This window comes from Pteropus medius, unplaced genomic scaffold (genome assembly GCF_902729225.1).
Source record: "Pteropus medius unplaced genomic scaffold, Ma_sr-lr_union100, whole genome shotgun sequence".
Taxonomy (NCBI): domain Eukaryota; kingdom Metazoa; phylum Chordata; class Mammalia; order Chiroptera; family Pteropodidae; genus Pteropus; species Pteropus medius.
Genome location: NW_024349800.1, coordinates 30,111,093 through 30,134,226, shown reverse-complemented (window position 1 = coordinate 30,134,226; position 23,134 = coordinate 30,111,093). Strand labels below are relative to the sequence as shown.

General features: G+C 41.2%; 1 protein-coding gene and 1 pseudogene across 4 annotated transcripts in view; both read left to right on the top strand.

Moving 5' to 3' along the window:
- SPTBN1 (spectrin beta, non-erythrocytic 1) overlaps positions 1-23,134 on the top strand; it is a 180,097-nt gene that overhangs the window by 85,185 nt on the left and 71,778 nt on the right. The gene's annotated exons all lie outside the window — the stretch shown is intronic.
- Positions 19,819-19,937, top strand: LOC120622419 (uncharacterized; annotated as a pseudogene).

Sequence of the window (23,134 nt, the reverse complement as noted above, 5' to 3'; positions counted from 1 at the left end):
TTCTACTTACTAATCCTAGAAATTGTGAGGTTAAACACAGTTTCTTTTCATTTACCTATTTGGTATTAATGGAGAATTAACAAAAATACTCTGGACCAGCTTTCTCTAAATTGTTCCAGAATTTTATCACGGCGTTCTAGGAAGTAGAGGCTTATTTAAGTTTGTACCTGCTTTATGACTTCAACCTTTTATATACTTTAAATCTATTTTTTTAAGGAAAAAATACCCCCCCCATGTTTCATTTTAGTAAAATGATGCTATATTTAACGAATGTTACTGTCCTTGCAGTTAAGACTTAAGTCCAGTTTCACGCATATTAGATTTACCTAGCAGTGCCTTCAGGTTTGGGTGGTAAAGGTGGATTTGAAATACATTAAATATCCGTTATTTAATAAGTGTTCATTTTCTATGAGTCTGCAGGTGAAGCTTTAAAATTACTGGATATTGATTAGGGGGAAAAAGCACCTGCTGAAGCTTGTTGGCTAGAAGTTTTCTTGTCACTTAGAGGAAGAAAGTAAAGGGGCGGGAAAATAAGTGACTTTTGTTCTTTACTGGCACCACTCCAGAACCTTCCTGACGGAAGGGGCACAAGCAATGAAAGTAGTAATCAGAAGGTGACTCAGATGATCTTTCAGAAGCAGGGTTGAAGGTCATTAACTGACAGTTAAATCTCTAGTGTTCCAAAATTCTTTTTTTATATTTACTATTTCACAGCCATACTATGACACCTTCAAAAGAAATAAAAATGAAATAGTTATATAAGATCCTACAACCTCAGCAAATTTTAACTTTCTGATAGTTCATATACAATTTAACACTTATAATTATTGTATAGATTCAGTTTTGTCTTAGTGTCTTGTTTATAGTGTTTACTTATTTTATATTATAAAATTTTCATATGTGGTTATTTCTGTGCCTCTTGCCAAATATTGCCAAATTGCTTTCCAAATCAGAGCAGTTTATTTACTAATCTGAGTCTCTTTCCTCATCTGTGAGATGAGGGTAATACAATTCTGTGTGATAAGATTGTCCTAAGAATAAGTGAGACTCTCCATAGTAACTGTTTGGCACAGTATCTGGTACATAGTGAACCCTCAGTAATCAATGACAACCATTATTATTACAAGTCCTGGTTAAATGGCAAAACAAGGCCCAGCAGGGGCCAGTCTTTTGAACTTGAGTTTACAGTCTCAGCCTCCACCCCCACCTCTGAAACCTGTTCTGGGTGTGGTTTCCTTTAGCATGTTAGAAGAGTAGTTTGCCTGAAAATGCACCCAACTGAAACACCCCCTTTTTTGTTCCCCTTTAGAAAGAACACGGGGTTGATGGCAGTCACTTGAGTCTGGTGTCTTTGAATGTAGGTTGAAGGTCACAATGGTGGTGCCTCTCTCAAGTTCTGCGTCTGGAGCAGTTACTGCTGAAGCCAGAGCATCCAGCATTTTGTTCAAGAGAAATACTGTAGCCAGACTAATATTAACCACCCTCCATAGATTGTTGAATGCCTCGACTGTGTTTGCTTTTGAAAGACCTTTCTTAGCCTGTCTCTCTCTCTCTCTCCCTATTTTGTTTTCGAGAGGCACCAGGACCTTTAAGTAGCAAATCCGGTAATCACAGTAGAAATGGAGACACAGGCTGGCCTATATGTGGGTTCACAAAGGCTTTGTGAAAGATCTGGCCTTAAAGTCCATTTTTAATTCTGAAATGATGTAAGTGGAAAATTAATTTGAAGATCACTGAGGCACACTTTATTCACAAAGAATGTGACCAAACATAAAGTCTGGAGGCTCTGTTCTTCTTTGGTGGCAAGGAAATTACATAGGCTGTGTCATTATTTGGGTGACTTTTTATCCCCCACCCCGCAGTCAGAGTGCAGTTGCGATGGAATTTTAGAGTGAGAGCTATCTGAGCGCTGACTAGTTGGAGGAGTGTGTGTGTTTTGCCCGAATTCCTTCTACAAAACCATAGACCTTATTTTGGTGACACTGACATGCACATGGTGGTTATCTCTTGGAATGTGGTCTTAGCATTTTGAATAATTTTTTTTAAAGAGAAACTTTGAAAGTCTATTTTAAAGTGTAAAGTATACCGAGTCTTTGAAAGTCAGCCTTGTCTGTTTGAATAGTTGACTGCCAGAAAGTCTCTGTAGATGGCTAGCTTGAATGTACGGCAGTTGAGAGGTGAGTATAGTCTGGTGTAGAGTGGGTTTCTGGTGCTCAAAAAAAGCGCCCTGATTTCTGTTGAGGGGAGATGTTTATTCCCACAGAGGTTTAAGCAACTTGCGGTAAAAAATTCAGCCTTGCAGTGGTAGAGGGAGATTATGCATTATCGGCGAACAACTGTCAAGCAGATGAAATCCCGGCTGCACAGTCTGTGGTGGGGTGTGGGCGGGGTGGCCAGGGGAGCTAGGGAGGAAAGTGCTCTGCACCCTGCGGTGGTGGTGTGCCGAGGGCTGCTGGAGGCTGGGTTCAGTGTTAGGACATTTTCTCTCATATCAGAAACACAAGGGTGGTGGAAAGCATGTGGGCTGTAGATTCACATATGCCCCAGCATTCAAATCCTGGCTCTCCCAGAGACCTCTCACTGAGCCCCATTTTCTTCATCTGTTAAAAACCGGGGTGAATAAATAGTCCTTGGGTTAGTTGTGCAGTTTAAGTTAATATGTTGTTTTAATAGGGCGACCAGCTAATCCTGGTTTGCCAGAGACTTTCCTAGTTTTAGCACTGGGCGTTCCATGTCTGAGGAATTTCCCCGAGTCCCAGACAAGCTGGGAGATGGGTTACCCTAATTATATATGAAAGTACCTGTTACTGTTACTGTGTATGGAGGACAGGGTGTGTGTGTTCATGCTTGCATTCCTTTGGAGTACTTGGCACATAAATAAATGTTTCATTAATAAAGGAATGAACGAATGAGTAAAATAATGAAGGCAGCAAGACATATACAGTTGTTTCAAAGTTAGTTGATCTAACCTGCTGCCTCTTCTCTCCTGAGGAAAGAGGTGACCTCATCAGCCACATAATAAATAATGTGTTGAATGAAAGAATGAGTCACATGATAATGATTTTGGCTCTGAGATGTGGCTAAACTGTAACTTCAGGAAGGGCTTATCTCGGGTCTGTCTTTTTTTCTTATAAAATGAAATTTTGGTAGCACTCTAGGGACCTCCCTCATATAGTCCCTGTACTCTTCAGGGCACTGGGGGATTTGCTTAATTTTAGTGGGGAGGAGCAGAGAGGGACACCCACAGGACTAAAGTACTTGGAGAGAAACAGCTCCTTAGAAATTAATTAGGCATCAAGTGTCTCTTCTGTTTTTTCTTTTTCCTTCCAGTGAGATAGGGCAACTGAGATTCCGTTTTCTAGGTGTGGTAGCCTTTCAGAGTTTTATATTGTGTGACTGTAAAATGAACGTTACTTTTCTAACTGCGAATATGCCTTTGATCACAGTGATATAGCATGAGTAATGCTTTTCTAGAAGCCAAGCAGTTAATAAATACTCTGAGCAAATAGAGGCAGGGCCTCAGAAATTTAGATACCAGATTAATGTGCACACTTGGCCTTTTAAACTGAAGATATCCATGAGAAAAGTTATTTTGGTCCAAGATCTACTTCCCAGCCTTCAGTGCCTCCCAATTCCATACCACCACCTTAAAAAAAATCTTTGGTTTTCCTCTGCAAGTATATATGATTTCAGTTTTGAGATGGGAGGTTATTTTTTTTACTTGAAACACAAGGAAGCAATTTTTAAAAGTCATACTCATTCAGCAGTGGGCTTGACTATAGTTAAGCTTGATTAGGAGTTCTTGGCCATAGAACCACATAACTGCAGTCTTTATCAGGGTAGTACAGTCAGATGGCTTTTTGGGGAAAGAGAGGGATAGAGTTGAGGGAGGGGCACTAGCGCAGTGACCTGCTTGGCAGGGGCCCTGGAGCTGGCTGTCTTGGGAGCGAGTGCCACCAGCGGGCTGGGAGTCAGATGGGAGGGCGGGCCCAGATCCTCAGTTCAGCCATTGTCATCCAGTGATTCTGAAATGACCTTCCTTACCTCATTTTCCTATGAGCTCATAGTTGTCTGCAAACATAAATTATGTCTTGGATCCTTGCTCTCTTTTTGTTTGATAAGAAGCAGCTCTTTTGCTCAGTGTTTTTTGGAAGAGGAAAGTGAGGCACAGGTCACTAACCGATCCAGCAATTGATTTGGGGTCTTCCTCTTTGTTCCCCCTCACCCAGTGGGAATTCACAATGTAATTTATTTGCTAAGGTTCCAACCTACATTGAAAACCAACAAACAAAACGCGTTGGAGTAGGATACCTGCTGGAATAGTTATTGGCGTTACGCAACCCCCGTTGAGTATTCTGCCTTAAGGACAGCCTCTGTCTTCAGCTCTTTTCCAGGCACTGGGGTACAGTTTCTATCCTTGTCCTTAAGAAGCTCACAAAAGAGGAAAACAGATACAGTTTTTGTAATAAAATTCTGCAAAATGGAGAACACTTGCCCTCCCTACTCTTCAGGGGTTACTGTGAGAATCAGTTATAATAATGTGTGTGAATTCTCTATGAGAAACACAAATCCATAATAAATCTAAGAAATTTTTGTTGGGGGAAACAAATGGTGAGGCTGTCTTTGTTCTCAGGTCCCCTGGACTAATCTGATGTCCACTGATGAAGGAAACAGAGACCTTTTCAATAACAGTGGCCAACATTTATTGAAAGCTTATGTACCTGATTCTGTGCCATTTATTCTATGCATTACCTCATTGCACACTCACAAGAGTGCTAGAGATAGGCACAGACATTATCTCTATTTACAGATGAGGAAACCAAGGCTTGGAAAGATGAAGTGCCTTGCTCAATGTCATAGAGCTAGTAAGTGGTAGGCCTGGCAGTCACACCCAGCTGTGTGTTCACAGAGCCCTACTCAACACTGCCTCATCAGAGATAGTTATCTTCCCGGGAGGGGTTAGGTGTGGCTGGGTGTGGAGGGAGCTGTTGGACCAGGTCCTAACAGAGGCCTACACAGTTTTTTGAGTCTGCTTTGAAGTAGCTTCCTCAGCCCTAGCTTCTCTGAAAGCATCCTCCCCTCTGGGCTTAGGATTTATGATGTGGTTTCCTTCCTTCTGCTTCTGAAGGTCTTCTCCTCCAGGGTCAGAAAACCCATTGGCTGTTGATCATTTGCTGTGCTGGAGTCACTTGGTGCTCTCCCTGTGTTCAGGATGGGCCATGCTTGTGTCACAAATGTGGTGGTGCTGTGAGGACCTGCTCAGTGCAGTCTGGTTTGGATTCAGAGGTCACGCCCTTTTTACCACATTGCTCAGGAGTCCACTGACGCCTGTGATGTAAACGGTCAACCACAAGCTTTTCTCCTGCACCGAATGTGACTTAAAAATTTTTGTGGGCATTCTGGCACGAGGCCCGTATGAACCAGGTGCCTTCATGTACATATTATTTACTCTTTCAGTAGCCCTGTGAAGTAGATGGTGTCGTACCTGCTTTGTGGATTGAGGAACATGAGGATCAGAAAGGTGAAATGAAGTGGCTTAGTCAGCAAGTGACAGGATGGGTGACTTTGCGAAATTCTGCAGGAAGAGGGGGCCGTTTTCAACATCTCTTTGAACTTAAAGTGTGTGCTTTTTCTGTATAGGTGGAGGCAAATACCAAGGCCTAGTGTACAGGTCTATCAGCACATGGGCAAATTGTATTGATTTTAATTTCATTTTAAATTTTGCTTAGACATGTATTTAATCATTCTTATTAGGAATTCAGCTAAATTCACAAGTGTTTTAAAAGTATCATGCTTAACCTAGCAGCAAAGTTGAATTACACACCTTAAAAATGGAAGGCTCACCTATCAGGTTTCTCAGATATCACTTTCTGATAAAATTGTTGCTATTGTGAGTGAATCGTTCCATTAAAAACAATACACGTCTGTTAATTTGCTTATCATTGGTATTGCAAGGGGCATAACATTGCTGTGATTGGTAACGCATCTGCATATCTTGAAGGACAGAGCTGACATTCACCCACATGTAGGCAGTGTTTGGTAAATGCAGTTCGGATATTGGGGAGAGGAGTGGATGTTGAGCCAGGAAATAGTCTGAATTCAAGGGATATTGAGCCTTGGTGTATCAGGATCCTTTTCAGCATAGCTATAGACATGTGCATAGGTAAACCCACGGCTAGTACTGTGCGGGCTCTGGATTTTGAGTTGTTAGAGATGAAATTCCTGCAGCCAGAGATCTCGTGATGCAGAAATGGTGGTGACTCAGTGGTCTCTAGACTCTTTATGATGGCTCAGCTTCAGGGTATCAAAGACTCATTTGCATTTGTCCACAAACCTCTGAACTAAAAAGCGAGGGAAAATGTGTTTCCATATATTTGGAAAGCTGGGTCCCAACATGCCTTTGCTTAGGCAGTCATGAAAATCTTGTCTTTCTTCCTTTGTCCTGAGGGAATTAACCTGTAACACAAAAGAAACATGTTTGGGTGGGTGCATACCACAGCTTCCAGAAGAACCTGGTTTAGTTTAGATTATAGCAGCAGAGTTAGAGGGAAAGGTGGGTGATGGTGGTGGCCACTGTTTTATTCCTGTTGTCTCCTTTCTGCTGCTGACTGGCTCAATTAATGACTTAAAGCTAGCACATCGATTGGGAGGTGTACCTACGCCCAGGAAGACAGCTTGTTGGCTCTAGCTGTTGCTTCAGTATCGTTACTGTGGTGATAGAAGTATTGTTATCTAGAACTTGTTATCAGAACTCAACTGGCAAAACCTGGAAGCCAGTTGCTTATCATGTGCTCTAGTTCAGCGGTCCCCAACCTTTTTGGCACCAGAGACTGGTGCTCCTATGAGAATCTAATGCCTGATGATCTGAGGCGGAGCTGAGGCGGTGATGCTAGTGCTGGGAAGCAGTTGCAAATACAGATTGATGAAGGTTCCCTCGCTTGCCTGCCGCTCACCTCCTGCTGTGCGACCTGGTTTCTAACAGGCCACGGACCACTACTGGTCCCCCGGCCTGGGGACTGGGGACTCCTACTCTAGTTAATGCACTGATACAGACTGGTTGTTGTCATAGAGTAGCATGTGCCTCCTAAGTAATGAAGAATAAGTGCTGTGAGTGAAGGCAGGATAAGGTTTTAGAACATGTTAATAACTCTGAGATCACCGATGGAGTCGTCATATCCATCCAGCAAGTGAGTGTCATGGTGACCAAGTTACATTGTTAAGCACACTAGAAATACAGGTGTGTAAGAGACAGTCACTGCCTCAAATTACATTCTAAAAGGGAATACTGGGTAGAAAGTGCTAGGTGTTCTAAGACATGCAAATAGTATCCCTCCATTGTAGGATGTAAGAGAGGCTTTTGGGCTCTGACATTTGAGCTGCAACTTTAAGTATGACTAGGATTAGTTAATGAGATGGTGGGCGCTTGGGGTAGGGATGGGATATGACCAGAGAGAGCCACAAAACTAATGAGGAATTTTGGGGAGATGGATAGTCATCTGCTTAGAAGGCGATGTATATTTTTTCCATCCATTTCAATTATTAATGCTTGGTATTAGTTGAGATTTGTGCCCTTTTTTATTAGCCAGCGTCCAGCTCTCGTTGGCACAGGTACAGGGAATCAGGTGCTTATTAGCAGCTGATGTTGGTGAAATGACCTTACACAAGTGACTTGCCTTTCATTTCTCTCACCTGATATATTGCTCTTGTCTGATAGAGATTTGAAGATCCCTGCAAATAAATAAATGGTATGTATTACTAGTAGTACCAATAAATAACTTTCATTTTTCAGTGGTAACTTTCATTTTGCTGCATGCTTCTCTGAGGCTCTGCTGGGTAGATGCCCACTGCTAAAAAAAAAAATGGAAGCATGTGTGTTCTCTGGGCTCACAGAAACATTCTTGGCGGGGAACTACAGACTACTGAGGAGAGGGAAAGCAAAAGCAAAGGCATAATATAATAGCCTCATGTGCAGAGAAGGAAAGTGGGTCCCAGGTGTGGTACCTGATGGTAATAGTAGTACAGCTAAGGCTTCCTGATACTTGCAAGCACTGTTGTAAGTATTTTGCATGTATTGATTCATATGCTTCTCATAGCATCCCTGAGAGATAAGAATGTTCTCTGCGTTGGAGATGAGGAAACTGGTAACAAAAGACGCTTTGCCCAGGGACACCGAGCTAGTAAGTGGGGGAGTAGGGGTGCCAACCCAGCAGTCTGTTTCTGGGTTCTCTGAACCCTTAACTACTTTCCTGGGTTGCCTCAAGAGCATTTCCCCTGTGATGCTTGAGACCTGTGCTTTTGTAAATCTCTGATTAGCATTTTGTTAGGACCTGGCAACCTGGATTTGGTGAGAGCAATTACTGGAAAGTAGAAATTCCTGATCCTATTCCAATCGTAAAGGATCTGGTGAGACTTTCACTCTTAATTGGTGGTGGTAGTGAAGGGCGGCATGGTAAATGCAGTATAAAATTCAGGCTTTGCCTAGTCTTGCAGGACTCTGTTCTTTTTGGTGATAGACTGCTTTTGGTGATTCTGGCAGAATAAGAGAGACTCAGTTGACAGTGCAGACTTTCCCCGCCCCCCCGCCAGTGGTACAAGCTACTTGTCACCATATCACAGAACTCACCATCTCTGTCCTAGCATTATTGAGTTTTCATTGTTTAGATGTTTTCGGTTTTGGTAGTGGTGCTTTTTGTTTTCATTTTTGCCTGGTGTTTTGCCAATAAACAGAATTATTTGTAAAGGAACTTTGAGAACCTGGAATGAAGGTACTAGTACTGATGTAGAATTTTGGAGTTAAAAGTATAATGTTCACTCCCAGGACATAGGCTACACACAAGGTAATCCTGGAGCAATTTTCAGTGGTGACGGCATTACCTAGGAACATGGAATTGGGCCAAAACCTACATTTTAAATTCAGATTCTTGGAGTTTGCTGACTTTTCTTGACTTTAAACATTTTCAGCTGCTGGAGCATTTGTTAGTGTATTTAGGCCGAGTTGCCTTATGTTAGATGATGTCCGTGTGTGAATAAAGTAGATAATCCCTATTTCTGGTTCCACTGCTGCTGCCAAACATAAGTGAAGACTTCCAGCTGCTCTTTTCATTTTGTTTTCAGGCCGCTGTTTGAATTTCCCCATAGCAGATATAAAAATAGTGTTTAAGAGGGGCACCTTACTTGTCATACCTTAAAACCACAAACTTGGTTTTGTTTGCCATCCATTGTGTTGTAAGTTTGGCATAGGGAGAAGCAAGTAATTTATATTTATTGTTTGTACTCTACCTCGTTCCAGAAATGATTTAATTTGGCCTTGGTTAATGTCTCCTGATGATCATTTTTTTTTTATGTGTGCGTGATGATAATTCTACTGCCTGGAGAGTCTGGAATCACAAGACTCATCATATGATTGCTACGTTGGTGAACACTGGTGGTGTTCTCTTTGGCTTCTCTATCCAGAAAAATGTGAATATCTTTCTTAGGGCTTGACATTGCTTGACTGAAAGGTGCCATTTCACTGCTATATGTCCTTTTTCCCCCCAAAAAAAATTTCTTTGAGGGTGCTGGAGACAAACCCTCTTGTACGAATGTGCATTTTATAAACTCTTATTTTGATTGCTTTTGAAAATAAAGCTTATGTTATTGATTTATATAGTTCAAGTGATCTCGTTTGCCTTTTCTTTGAAATGTGATATACTTAAAACATAGAAGGAGCTATGACAAGTATGTAGTCAGAATGAATTATAGTAGTTTGCCTTCACCTTATAGTACCCCTCAGGTATAAGAGTGTGACCCAAAGAGAAAGAATACAGTACCAGATTATGAACTGCCATCTTTTGAGGTTGATTCTGCGGAGCTAATAGCCAGTGTGTCGACATTATATGGATAAACCATATATCACAAACCAAACATTTCTGAAAACACCTAAACTCCTTATTTACGTTTACATACAGAGACCATAGCACCCAGCGAGGGGTGCTTCATCTCTTTATAGTAGAAACAGTACAGTAAGGAAAATCTCTGAATGTCTTAATACCAGATCCTCACTTAGCTGGAGCACATGGCTGAAGATTGGGCAGTCAAAAGTTGCTGTTTGGTCCTGCCTTTGAATTGGGAAGGTTTGTCTGTCGTGTGAAGTTTTGAAAAGCACCTTTGTGAATCTCAACTCCTGACTATCAACCTTTAGGTTTAGGTATCATGTAAGTCTTACAGAATTGATGAGAATATAGGAACCGGATCTAACCAACGCATTAAGACTAAAAATATTGTTTGTCAGGTCTTGCAAGAAAGTACAAAGTGACAGATCCTAAAAACTGTGAAAGTAAATAGCCTACAGCAGTTAACGGTATTTACTTTGGAAGCAGGTTATAAACCCAAATTTCTATGCTGAAATTCGATGTTTTTTTTTTTTCTTTCCCGGGATATAAGCTGCTGATGAGACCTGCTTTCTGCTTTTGCTCGGATGAACCCGCATGACTTTCCTCGTGTAAATAATTAACAGGGGAGTATATTTACATTAAAGTCATATATGAAAGCAGTTTCCAGGATGGTTCTGACAGCTTCTGGCCCCTGTGGGGAAGGAAGCTAATACGGAAAAAATCCAGGCTTCCAAATGGTCAGATGGAACCCCAGAATATCCTCTTCATGACAGCGATGGCTACAGGGCTATTTTTCTGTGAAGTAAAACCCCCTATGAAGGTGAAGGTTAGGCTGGGGTAAGGAGTAGATTTTCTTGTTGGCAGATATGCTGGGTAGTAGGAGTTAAAGGCAGAGCTATACAGGCACACCTTGGAGATAGTGCGTTTGGGTTGCAGACCACCCCCTGGTAGAGGGTCTTCAATTTGCAAAAAACACAACATCTATGAGGCCCAGTAAAGTGAAGCACAATAAAATGAGGTATGCCTGTATGAGGACTAAAAAGCATCGGAAACTTTTGGGAAACCAGCAACATTCAGATGCTTTGGACCCACTTTTGCTGAGCATTTTTCGTTTTTAATGCCCGCACTGGCTCTTCACAGCCGATTTCTTGACTGCATCACATAAAGAGGTCAGATTCACCCCCATGATTAGGAAAGCAGTTTGAAGCACAGGCCTTGTGGATTGGGAGGATCAATAGTGTTGCCATCATCTGCTTCCTTGTGTGTGGGGGAGGGGTGGGTGATTGTAACCGTAGTATTGTCAGATTGTTACTCTTCTAACAAAGAAAAAACTTCCTTCCCTCATAGCTTCTTGCTAGTAAGTAGTTAATTCCAAAAGGAGTTGGGTTTCTATAACGTACGTCCAAAAAGTGCCAGGCCTGGAGGTAGCCAAGATGAGATGAACACATAACAAATTTAATGATAAAACTGATAAAGGATGGAGAGCAAAGGAGTTATCATAGTCATTAAGTGTTTTCTTCGTGATTAAAACCTTTTGTATTCTTGGCATTGGGGAGGAAGGGATGCTCTGAATTAAGAATTCTCAATAAGGGCTTCAGTGAGACACCAGATGGTGACTGCCCTGCTTGCTCAGGACATGGGCTTCCTTTGGTGTTGACAGAATTTGGTCTTGCTTTCCAAGGAATCACAGCTGGCACAGAGCTGCCACAGCTTCTGGGCTCTCAAGGTTACTCTTTGGCTGGCGAGACAACCCTGGGGAAGCCTAACATTCACGTTTTGGTTTCTTTTCCTCTTTTTAAAACCCTTTATTTGTCGTGGGCCCATTTTGAGGCACTTCCGGGATTTTCCTGGGGGCATATCCCCCACAATTTAAAAAAAAAGTCTAAGGCCTGAGCTCATGACAAGAGTAAAACCCCCTTTCCCTTGTTATTACTCTGCTTCCTCCTTACTGACTAATTAGCCAGCTGCTGCAGGTCTCGTTAAACTTCATTAATCCTGAGCATCTGCCTATAGGAACTGCCTCAAGATAAAAAGAGGAAACCGAACTAAACATTTTTGTTGCTGCTGCTAATTACCCCAGGCTATCCTTTTGATTAATTAATTGCTCTGCATCCTTCCAAATCTGAATGAGAACCTTAGCCCCTGCCAGATAGCGGGCATTTCACTCTCCCTTGACTGCAGATGGTGCTGCTTTGTGGTTTGGTGCATGAGATACCTGTAAGTATCAGGCCAAGAATAGAATGGCTCTGGAAAACCAGGTAAAGAAAAAACATACCTGGAAGTCTGGTTGTGTATAACCTCAGCTTGTTCAAATCCTTCAGTAGATATTGATGCCTTTTTTTTTTTTACATGCAATCTTAAATTATCTCATCTGTTACCTTATATGATAGCAAAATAGTTACAAAGCTAGTTTCCTTAACTAGCTGGTTCCAAAGGAGGAATTTTTTTTTTTTCCAAAGGAATTTTAATGGAAGTTGGGATGGGATAGAATGGATGTCTCCGGGCTGTGGTTAAAGGTGACCTTTGAAAAGGAATGTGTTAATCTTTGAACATGGTGGGTTGGTGGTGACTGAAAGCAAGGACTCCTTGAATGGTGCAAGGTAAATTATACCCCTCCCAGGTGTCAGGCAAGGGATAGGGAGCACACTTCCCTGATGGGACTTGGAGAAGAGAGATTCATGGAATTGAAAGAATAATCAAAAATATAGAGGATTCTTTCTGATGAGGGCCTCATCTTTCTGATGAGGAGTTAGAGGACAGTTCTAACTCCTGGTGTTAGAATTGTCAGGAATTAAGGTTACCCTAAGAGATTCATCCTGTGTGCTCCCTTTAGGTGGGGAAAATCTGTATTCAGGATTCAGGCTTTTGAACCCGCTTTCATCTCAGTTGCAGCATAGTTAGTACAGAATTATGTTTAGAGTAGTGGGGACTATGGAGGTACACTTCGGTTTAAAATCCTGAGACTCTACTTGATTTGTGACTCTGGGCAAGTCACAGAACCTCTCTGAGCCTTAGTTCTTATGCAAAATATACATTTGATGATAAGAGTACCTACTTTACACAGTGGTTTTGAGAATTAAATGAGTTTTAGTGAAGTGCTTGGAAGAGTGCTTAGCCCTTACAGTAAGCAGTAAACCTAAGTATGGGGATGGATGTGAGAGATGACGATTGAATTCCCTAATCGTTTAGGCCTGTGTCATGGCGTTTCTCACATTTGTGGCTGAAGCACTAGCAGATCAAGCCGTTGGGCTCTGATCTTATCCCTGCTGCAGTACAGATTGGTGGTGTCATCTGGACTCAGGTCTCAGCTGTGAAGCTTTGACCCCTTGACTCACCTCTAGTCTCTTGTCATCCTGCAGTGTAATTACCTGTGGAAGAGGCTGGTGTGTCATTAAATTGGAAACCCCTCCAGCATCTGTTCTGACTTCCGATTGCTTAGTCAAGCAATTTACAAACACTGGAATTTGTTTTTCCTGTAGATGAAATCTGAGGTGGGACCCCAGAAAATAAAGGGTATAAAACTGGAGCTCTTCTGACCAAAGTGCCAGCAAGAAGGTACTTGGAGCCTGACCTCCAGGCTTCTGACTTGATCCTTTGGCATCCCTTGCTGGGAACCTGTGGTTTGAAAACCTGCTCCTGTTCCATCCTGTAGACGTCAGTGTTCCTTCAGTGAATGCCACTTATTTTTGTATTAATATCCTCAGTGTCCCCATCTATTAAAAAGAAGTACTAATATTTGATTACCTTATTTTGTTTACAAATGTTGTATTAAGTTAAATAGTATAAAGTTAAATAGTGATTTAGTATTCCCCAGAAGAAAAACTGGGGAATTTTACTTTAGAGTACTCACTGAAGACAGCATTTCACGTACGAACTTCTGTGGTGCCCTGGGAGAATTCATTTTCTTCCAGTGTGTGCTCAATCGGTAAATTTCAGTTCTCTCACCAAGTAAAAATGAATTGTGTCTTTTCCCTTCAAATGGAAATGCCCTTTAAGTATTTCAAAAATGGTACATGTTTATTTAAAAAAAAATCCAAAAACAGTGCAGAAATACAGAAGCAGATATATCTTCTGTCTCTAGTTTCTCGCTTGAGGCGATGACAGTTAATAGTTTGGAAAGTGTCGTTTCACACCTTTTTATGTAGTTACTTACATTTAAGTACATATACACACACACACCATTCTGTAAGTGACTGTTCATTCATGGCCATCTTCCTAAGTCTGTGTACTGCAGATTTCCCTTATTCTTTTTAATGCATACACACTATTCTTTTATATGGATGCATTATATTTTATTAGTCTGTTTGTATATATTTAGTTGTTTCTGTTCTTTTCTGTTTTGTTGTTGCTATCCTTTTTTTACTGTTATTTAAAAAATCTGCAGTCTGTATCCTGCACATCTTTGCATGCTTGCACAGGTATTCCTAGAAAGTAAATGTCTACAGGTGTGATTGCTAGATGGAGGAAATGCATATTTAAAATGTTGATATTGCCCACTTACCCTCGCAGCAACTACATACGAGTGTGCCCATTTCTCCATGTTTTCAGTAAGGATTTGTTTTTCAAGTCCAAGAAATAGTTTATTTTCACTTTCTTTCACTAGCCCTGAAAGAGGAACTTTGGTCACCTCAGCAGCACCTCTACAGCCTCCAGCCCTTCCCACTCAGTTCCAAGATTATTATCTTTATAGAGGCTTAGGAGGAGAAGCGACCAAGGTTTACATTAAGCAATAAAATCCCCTGCAGAACAAATCAGCTATATCAGTAGGCTTCCTAGGCCGCATCTAGGCAACTACCAGGAATACTCCTCCTGTGGCAGGGTTAGTTTACTCTCTCTCTGCTCCCCCATAAACTACAAACAGCCAGGTTCCCCTACCTGTTATAAGCACCCTACTTTGTAGAGTGGGAGATGAAGCCTAGCTTGTTAGAGATGGGAGGGAAATGGGGTAGGGGCCTGCATGAGGGTGCACACTCTGGGAGTTATAAAGATCTGCCTTCTATTTTGTGGGAAGAGATTTGCATGTTGGTTAAGCAACACTGGTTTGTTTCCAAAACAAACAAACAAAAAAAACAGAAAAACTGATCTCCTTCTTTATGTCCCCCTTTTGTTGCTTTTTTTTTTTTCACTTGAAAAAAATTTAAAGTAGATGACTAGTAAGCTAAGAGGATTCATTATGACCTCGGTGACACCTTGTGCATTATCTTCTATGAAACTGCACTTAAAGCTTTGGTTAGTGTTTTTATTAATGAAAAATAGGTTTTGATTTAAAAAAAAAAAAACTAGTATAAACTGTTAATGGTCCTGCCCACATTTGATCAGTGTGAGGGATCCTTTGGTGCCACCACACCTGTCTACTGGGCTATATCATAGAGGTTGAATCTGAGGTTATTTCCTCTTTCAGTGTTTCTGCCCTCCCTTATTAAAACAAGGCAGTGTACAGTGTGCTGCCCGCCAAAACTCTGCACTGTTTGGCTAAGAAATCTTGTGTAACCATTTATTGTATGGGTGAGGTTGAGGAAAGCCACAAAGGAAGTTAGCAGAATTGTTTTTCAATATTTGACCTTGTGAGTGATAACTTTCTCTTTTTCAGTTTAAAGATGGCTTAAAAATAGCTAAATGGTAGTCGAATATGGGTATCATTTATCTAGTGCTCTGAATTCTCGAGGAATTGAAAATTGCTCACTAATTTTTTAAGGAGAAAACTCATAATGCTTTTAGGTGTCCTTTACAGTGCCTTTGTACTTATTTACTCAGTACAGGATCGCTCATTTGTTGATTGACCTAAGGTGAAAAAAAACAAAATAAAAAACGTTAGGCCTGTATGGCTGACTGTGAGGTGCTTGTATGTATAACATTTGCTTTTCTACATGGAATAATTTTTCAAGCAGTGAAATGGTTGGCTAAGTTAAATATGTAATTGAGGATTGGGTCAGAGCTTATCATCTAGTAAATTACTTTCTGAATGAAGAATACTCAATGAGAAGTGAAATTTTGGTTTGATGAACTGGGATATCATTTAGAAAATAATGCTGAGCTCTAAAATTCCTTAGTTCATTTCAGGGAGCTTTTCATCTTTATAATATTATGCATTTTGTTTTCGGATTTTTTCACAACTATTATTTCTGAAATCCAAGTGTAGTTTGAACACCTTCCCCCCCAAACACATATGAAGGCTTAAGTTTACATGTACAATTGTAGTTTTGGAGTTTTGCCATTGAAGTTGAGACAGTCTTATTTATCAATCTGCCATTTCAACCCTGATAGTTTTTACAGTGGGTCATGGTCATTGGCCAGAAGGGTTTTAGGTGACTGATTGGTAGTTTTTTTTAAGAAGAAGCCAGAAGCCAGTTAAATTCTTTTGTTTCATTTGTTTTTAAATATAACTTCTCATTAAGTGGAACCTTGTCATAATTCTGTAGTTCGAAGTGATAACTCATCATCACTATGGCTTTCTTTGTTCCAAAATGCTGTCCTTTGTGGTTTAAATTTACATGTGTAACTCTATTTGGAGGACTTCCACGATGCCTTATCCTACAGGGGAATTCATTCAGGAAATGATGATTTTAGTAAATGCTGTGCTATCCCTGAAAAGCAGGCAGCTTTATGGTGACTTTCAGATCTTTGTTCCTCCTTGTCTTTGTGTGTCTATGGCTTAAAAAAGAGTCCCTCAGATCTTAGCCTTTTGGGCCCAATTACTACAGCGGATTTGGACGTCCCCATTTCACGGGAGAGCTGTCACAAACTGCTCTGAGTGGCTGAATTGGTGCAGTTGTCTTGTGACAGCATAGCCTCTTTGAAAACATGGAGAAGTATCCTCCTGTATCTTGAGTGTCCTGACAACAGTGTGACTCCAGTCTGTGAAAGAGAGTTCTGTTTTTTTCCTCCCTGCACTGTTGACCCTAAGAATTCAGGAAAACTGGAGAAGCTAGAAATATTAGTAAGGGCTAGGGTGCACACAATTTGATTTTTAATGTGCTGGCTTAGACCAGCTACATGGTCCACAGAACAGGGCTGCTGTTTGTTTTTTGTGCATTACGTGAAAAAAACAAACATGGTAAATTTAAATTCTCTTTTACCACCTCCACTTCATCCCAAGACTTCTATAACAAAAACCTACCTTTAGCCCTTGAAAATGAAGCACAGGATTTTGTCTTACTCGTGAATTTGTGTGCCACATGATATACTTAGAATATAATATTTACTGCTTCCTTAGTTGTTGCTTAGGAAAAATAATACACAGACACAATCCCAACATATTGCAGTTAAATTACCTTTATAAAGTCTTATCTCTATTGTGTCCATTATGGCTGTTCCCCTTTAAAAGATGCTGTCCTGGTTAGTCTGTATTAATTCTCCCATATATATTTGATAATTAAGGATATGGTATCTGTTTAGTTCCAACCCTTTTTTCCCCTTATTTTGGGGGTGATGTTACAAGTTACCCTCAGTCCACCTTGGACTTAATATTTTTTAGTCTTCTTCCAGAGGGATTTGGGGGAGGATAAAGTGTCCCTCAGAATAAGAATGGAGGACCTGAAGCTTGCAAGGAGAGGTGGTGAGAAATTGGGAGATCTGGCCTCAAGCCACCAAGATCTTCCTTATTCTTTGAATATGAAGGTGAGGCCTTGAGTTCCAGGCATGCCTTGTCCCTCCTGACAGCTTGGGTAGTGCACTTTTAATACTGTCCTGTCAGGACAGTGCATATTTGCTAAGCTGATCTTGATTTGAAAACGGAACCTAACAAATGGGGTATGGGACCAATGACATAATACAAATGTTTTAAACCAGGAATTGACATATTTTCTTTAAAAGGCCAGAGAGTATCTATATTAGGCTTCATGGCCACATAGGGTATCTCTCATAGCTCTTCATCTTCCTCTGATGCCGCCCTTCCCTGCCCGTCCCCACTCCCCGCCAATGAAAAACTATTCTAGCTCCAAGCCTATATATGAAAACAGGCTACATGTTGGAGATTGCTGATGTCTATTTTAAATTGATCTTTTCACTTATGAAGGAACCAACCTGAGATGGATGACTGTGATTTTTTTTTCCCCCAGTCGTTTTGGGGAGGTAACATCTTGTTTTCCTTGGGCAGTGTGGGATGTTAGTGTGAGTGGGTGGGAGCTCTGGGTTTCTTCAGGGTTCAGATGTGGATTCTAATCTTGGATGTGCCTTTGCTTAGTCACATGCTCTTAAGTGGATCATCGAAACCTTTGCCTCTTCTAGTTAGAACTAATGGCTTGTAATAAACAAGGGTCAATTTAGCGAAGATCCTAACACAGCATCTACAGTGCATAGGAGGAGCGTAGGACGGACTTCATCCTCTGTTCTACCAGTTCTCCCCGGCAGCAGTTTCAGGCCGTTTCCTGCTGGCCTGTCCCTTAGGGATGGAGAGTGGCAGATTAGCAGACTCATGACATGGCTTCCTGTGTACATACGAAGGCAGTTTTGAAGTGTGCCGCCCCTTTTCAGGCAAATTTCATGAACGATTTCTTCATAAGGTTTGTATTTTTTGAAGACACTTCTCTCTCTTGGTTTTGGTGTTTTATGCTACTGTTAATTCACCCTAGTTCTCACCTTAGCTCTCATCTTAGAAGAGTTAATGGTGTTACTCTGCCTGTTTGCTTTCAGAGTTCATCCCTACCATAACCTCAGCCTCCTCCACAGTATTGGCTTTTTGTAGATTATGACTTTACAGGGCTCACCTTGAAGTGTTAACCACAACAGGCAGGCGAGACCCTTGGAAATTGGCTTAATGTCTCAGTTTATTGTTGTCATCCTCTCAGAGGTTCCCTCTGCAGAGCTTTGGTTTCCATGTTGGCAAACTAGGCACCGTGTTGGCAAAATAGGCCTTCCGTAAGCTGCAAGCAGGGCCTGCTCTGCTAATGTAAAGCATGGATGCAAAGGTTATACACAGTTTATAGTTCTATGGTCTACGTATCAAACTGTTAGGTATTAGTAGAGAATTGCATATTTGCTGCTACGCATGCATTTAGAACAGCTGTTTACATGCGTTTTGTCCATGAAATTGGTTAAACTCTTAGGAAAAACATTTTAACTCAAGTTCTATTTATATACAAATCAGCAAATATAAATTAAAAGCCTCCAGACTAATCCGTCACAGGGAGGCCTTCAGTCAAAAGATTAGTTTCCTTCCTTTCCACTGCCTCAAGATAACAGTTTGATTCTCCATTATCAATACAGCCAGTTGCCTGTTTCCGGTTTCCTGCTCTGTGTATTTTGCATGTTGCTCATGGGAAATGATTTATTTATTTTTTTAAGCTACGGCACATATGTGGGGACTTCACCCTACTATATTCTTTTGTTTTTAATTCTTCTTCTTTTTTTTTTTTTAGCAACTCAATAACTGAGCTTTAATGGATACATTGTTAAAATTAGTATAAATTAAGTCTTGTGACCATTGGCCTGTTTGGGTCATGTTAAAATAATGTTCTAATTACAACTTCATTGTTTTGCAGCTTCACTCTTACTGTACAGGTTTGTGGTGGCCGTTACCCAGAAACAAAACAAAAACAAACAATTTTGTCATACTTTTAGGTTCACTTTGGGCCCCTTTTAATATGAAAGAACCACAGAATTACAGTTTTATCATTTATCAGACATCGAGGAACAGTTGCAAGAAACAATTTAGTTGTGATTTTTAGTACCATATATTGATAACATTTAACTATTTAGGGCCTATGTGATGTGGAATTTCTTTCCTCCTTAAAATTTCAGTACGACAACCAACAGCAGCAAGTTTTATTGAGAGCATATTCGTTGTGCACTGAAGCTTTGCCAGTTGATTCAACAAGTGTTTATTGTGCACCCACTCTGCCAGGCATATGCTCAGGCTCTGAACAGATACAGGGTTGAGTCCTTGCCCTAGAGGCAGATACAAACTAGTTGCTGAGAATAAGACACAGGATACATAATTTAAAGATAAGTCTACAGCCATGCCACCCTGAACACGCCTGATCCCGTCTGATCTTGGGACCTAAGCAGGGTCGGGGCTGGTTAGTACTTGGATGGGAGACCACCTAGGAAGACCGGGTGCTATAGGCATTAAAAAGAGAGAGAGAGAGACAGACAGACACCGACCACATCCCATCAAATGAAGAAGGCCTATAAGAAAAGCTAATCTTGGCCTGGGTCTTAAAGGAAGGGTAAGAAAAGAGAAAATCCCTTCCAAGTAAGGAAAATGGTTAAGCAAAAGTGAAGAAGAAAAAAGAATGTGTAAGGTGAGGGAAATTATGAATAAGATCTGTCAGATTGGAACACAAAGATGGTGAGCTAGGAAAGATCCCAGAGGAAGTAGGTACCTAGGGAAGGCTGCTCGGGACCCTCGAAGGCAAGGCCCAGAGATCTTGACTGTCTTGTGGACAGGAGGCCACTGAAGGTTTTGGTACCGTGGTATGACTTTGAAAAATTGGGAAGTTGAGTATAGCAGTGATGCTTAAGGTGGGTAAGAATGGGAAAGGCACAAGGCAAGGGGAACTCCAGTAATTGTTGGAGGGTAGGGCCTGAAACCGTCCTCATTGTAGTGAACTTTTCTTTCAAACACCCAAAAATATACTGTTGAAATCATTCTCTTGGCAACTGATCTTGTACTGCTCCGTGATATCTTTTATTATTTTTTTAACTTTCCATTTTATTTCCCTAGCTAGGACTTCTAGTTCATTTAGGGCAAGAGACTTTGTCTTAGACATAGTTCTTATATACAGTATGCATTTTATAAATATTGGTGCTTATGAATACTCTCAACTTCACATTAGTCCTTACTCAGGATGTCTTCATGGAGTGATTGCTTCATTGTCTCCTTTTCTTCTCAGCTTCCATCCTTGTACTTCCTTTCTCCTGTGAACCCAAGTCTATACCTAACTTAGTTTAGCCATGTGTCTATACAAAGAAAAATTGCACACGATCGCCAGCTCTTAGTTACATTAGGCTCTTATCTTAGCACGACTGAAGAAGATCCTGGTAGAACATATTCTTGGGTTATACCAGCATGTTCAGACTATTTGAAAAGTAGAAGATTTGCTCTCATAAATGAGGTATAAATTCAGTCTTTAGGGGAATAACAAACGTTTCTGTATTTCCCTTATTTTCTATTCAGAGATGTCTCATATCTTCAGACCTTTCTTTGTCCCTGTCTCCCACCCCTTTTCACAGCCGGAACTGTGGCATATGGTGAATATGATTGTGTTTATTTAGCAGTCTGTGCAGAGGGCATTGCAGAAAGATGCTGTACAGTTATTTCCATAACACAGTGCCCTCCGCTATTTCTGTATCCTATAGCTTAACTCATGCTGCACACAGTGTTCACTTTTCCAATTACAGCAAATTCTTCAGAGTAAATAAATATATAAAGTCATCTATATTGATAATAGTTATTCCCTAAAAAGAGAGGAAGTCGATTATGTACTTCTAGAAGGGAATGATGATGGGGAGAGGATATTCACTGTCCTTTGGTAGAAATTAAGTAAATGTTTCTCTGATCTAAATATCTCATCCTCTTTCTCTAAGACGTCCTCTGAAAATTTCATGTAATTTATCAGAAGAAAGACAGTGAATATAGATGCTTGGAAGACAAGATGTAGCCGTGCCTCCTAATCCCTCTTAACCTCACTGAGCTTTTTGGGCTTTGATGATGGGAACTCTGATGTTCACCTCTCTGACAGCGTTGCTGTGCAGATATCGTGAGCTTTGAGAAAGTATAAATTGCTGTTCAGGCGCATGTGATGGTGGTATTGCAGGCATGCCATCTTATAAGATTCTGTTTTCAGGAAAGAACATTGTAATAGAATTTCACTTATAATTCACTCCTTCCAAGGATCAGAAGCCGATGTAGATATAGGTTGGGTTTTCTCTATAGTTCTCATTTTCTAGGTGGTTGGCTAATTCATCTCTGAGCCTTTAGAGCTAAAGATTTAGCTCGCGGAATGTTCACACTTAGAACTACTTCTGGTTCCCAGGTTCTCGGTTCCAGGGATATTTTGGTAGAATTTGTGTTTGTGGGAAAGTTGTTTTAAGAGAATGTTAGGAGTCCTTCCTGACTCCCACGCATTGACACGTAGACTGCGTCACCGAGCTCCTTCCTTTGGAGAGCTGCTCGTTCTTTTTGCCCTTTCTTCTCTAGGTTTCCCACTTTCCCACCTCTGGACTGTTGCTAGTGCTGCAGCTGCCTCAAGTCCTGACTTGAATCGGCAGGTATGTGATGATATCCAGTCTGCTAAGTAGTGTCCTCAGGTAGCATCTTTGGTTCCATTCTGCCCAGCACACTGTGACAGTCATTGCAAAGAGGGATCAGTGAGCAGTGCTTACACCTGAAGGCCTGCCCGTATGTGGAGGAGTGAGGAGACGATTTTCTGTAGCTTCAAAGGTGTAGCAAGCCTCCGTGGCCACAGAATCAGATCTAGTCTTTATGGAGTCACCATCCCAGTAATTGGAGTTACCCAGTGTTGGTACAGACCCTTTGACAAAATAAGGACTTGGGTTAGGATGGTGAAATAATCGTTGAAACATGATTTTTAAAAAATTGTTGCACTAGAGGCTTTAATTGCCTGGTGATTGAGAACCAGGCTTTGGAGCCTGTCTGCCTGGAGAGTGACTAATTCCTGCCTCGCAGAGAAGTTAGGTGGAGATCGGCCCCTGGACAGAGTGAATGCTATTATTGTTGTAATTAAAAAGAGAACGAACAAACCATTTTCTTACTCGGCCACTCAACAACTTCCTGCCACACACATGTAGCTTCCCCCTCCCTGGGATTTTTAAGGAGCTGGCCCAGGTGGGATTATTTTTTCGCTTTTGAAAGAAGGTTGATTCAGATGACTTCTAAAGGTTTGTTCTTCCCTGAGATTATATGATTCCATGATCCTTGATAAATTTTTCAAGTGGTTTGCACTGATGAGAATGGTACCTCGCTGGGGAAAAGGAGAAGGAACTAATTTAATGAGCAGTTATAACAAGCCAGGCACTTTTATGTGCATTTTACCTCCTCCCATTTAATGCTAGAGCAACCTTTAGGTGAGTCTTAGAGCAACCTTTAGGTGAGTCCATCTGAATAAATGCAGTGTGGAGGGGGTGGGGTGAGGGGCAGACACAGGTGGGAGATAGATACAGGGAGCAGGCCTAAGAGATGCCTATTTTTTGGAGCCACCACCTCCCGAGTTTTGGGCAGGGCTGGGTAGGAACCTGCCACCAGAGTCTGACTCCGTTGTGTTCTCTTGGAAAGAGATGCTGGCAGGATTTGGCTTCATTAA